The sequence below is a fragment of the Colobus angolensis genome, unplaced genomic scaffold, assembly GCF_000951035.1.
Source record: "Colobus angolensis palliatus isolate OR3802 unplaced genomic scaffold, Cang.pa_1.0 Scaffold159, whole genome shotgun sequence".
Lineage (NCBI taxonomy): Eukaryota > Metazoa > Chordata > Mammalia > Primates > Cercopithecidae > Colobus > Colobus angolensis.
In genome coordinates this window covers 4,900,361-4,902,340 of record NW_012114699.1, presented here as the reverse complement: position 1 = coordinate 4,902,340, position 1,980 = coordinate 4,900,361, and the positions used below count along the sequence as shown (strand labels likewise).

At 38.8% G+C, this 1,980-nt stretch overlaps 1 pseudogene; it reads right to left on the bottom strand.

Annotated features, from left to right (window-relative positions):
- Positions 1-378: 378 nt before the first annotated feature.
- LOC105508180 lies at positions 379-1,265 on the bottom strand (annotated as a pseudogene).
- Between the last annotated feature and the right edge of the window lie 715 nt (positions 1,266-1,980).

Here is a 1,980-nt window from a genome sequence, read left to right as displayed (position 1 = left end):
TACTTTTCAAGTGTGATTTTAATGTTTAATGTTTAAATCTTTAGTTCCTATGAAACTGTTTTTGATATATTACCTAATTTTATTTTTAGCATCATTACCACAGATGGATAGCAGAGTTTTCTCATGCCTTTTATACCAGTTCTACTCAACTATGAGCAATATCTCTCCTTTAAAATCAATTTGTAATTGTGTACTTGTGTTTTTGTGTGTCACAATAACTGAGGGGTGCTGCTTACATTTAGAATCTGATAATCAGGAATGTTATATTATGAAATATGTGGTATAATATCACACAAAGAAAATATGTCTGGCCAAAAATATTAAAAGTGTACCAATTCAAAATAAAATATATTCTAATTTTGCTGATTATTACTGTCACTAAAGATAGGTATACAGATGTAGATATAAACTCATAAACTCTCTATTTTGTTCTATCCACTCAGACACCTTGACATTGATCTGCTTGGCAACTTCTGACTTGATCTCTCGTGTCACATGTGAAGAGAGCCAGGAAGCCATGGGTGTGGGGGTTGATGATGTCAGTCTTGTGCAAGGGACATGGTGTGCACCTTGCATTTTTGGAGCTTTCCATCTGGAGGCTGGCTGAATTTGGTCTGGGAGTCTATGGGGTTGTAGTTACCAGAGCATGTGAAGGAGTGGCCCAATTTGGAGATCTTGCCCATTGCTTTGTCAATAGTGATCATGTCACCAGCATGGATCTTGTCTTTGGTCAGGGACTCAATCATCTTCGTGCCCAGGTCATAGATGGTCTCCATCTTTTTGGTTTTGATTGTCAGTTTGCCCACCTTGGAGCCCATTCCTGTCACTGGTCTATCAATCTGGGTCTCAACCACTTCTCTTTGGATGATCTACGTCTCTTCCTTGAAGCAAATGCCAAAAGATGGCCAGAAAGCCTGTGTCAGTGCCTTGGTCTTGCTCATCTCCAGGGAGATCTCACTGCCAGTGATGGCAATGAACAAGGTGTCAGGTCCCAGGGCCTAGGCCATGCCTAGGGTGATGGCTGTCTTCCCTGTGCCCAGCTGACCAGCAATGAGGACTGCCCACTTGACAATCTTCACCTTATGGATCATCTCCAGCCCCACACCAGCTGCCCACTGTGCAGCAAAGCTGACCCACCTTGCCTGTTGAACCTCCAAAGCATCATCCAGCCCCAGTCCTCGGATGTGGGAGTGAACACCTCTATGGTCAATCCTCCTCACATCGTAGATCTCTGGGACTTTGGTCATGGTCATCACAGTTGCCATGATAAGTCACCAACCACCAATGTCTTTCCTCACTGTTATTTATTTCGTAGCACATCCTGATTCTTCTCAAATTTATTATTTTGACTAATATCTTTTTCTTTCTTGACAAAACATAATTTGAGAACCATTGTCTCATATCTTGATCAACCAAAATTATTCTTTGTCTAATTTGAATAGTTAGGCAGTATACTTTCTCATCCTTAAATATCTGAAAATGTATTTCTGCTGCTCTCATAGGTGAATAATAGCTGGGTGGGTATGTAATTATCTTGTCATTTTCTTTCTCCCCCAAACTCCATAGCCAAGCCATTGTTCAGTTGATTCCCAGCCTTTGAAGTTAAGGAAGAGATGAAAAATAAAAGCAGTATTTACTTACTTTAGGGGCAACCTGTTATGATTTTCTTGTGTTCTTCTTGGTTTGTTGGAGTAGATAGTTACGGAAATTTTCCTTTTTGATATTAAACGGTAATGTATAGATCATACTCCTTTTCATTAATTTCATCAATTTATATAATATATAGGTATGAAGCATGTATATGAATATATTTGGTTAGTTATCAAAAGATAGCTATGTGATTTACTTATTAAAATATATTACATGAAATAGCTTTAGGCCTTTGAATGAGTTAAACCTGGTTTTGAGTCCCAACTCTGTTGTTTACTAGCTATAGGATATTGGGGAAATTCAACAAAGTCACTATGTTTCCATTTCCTA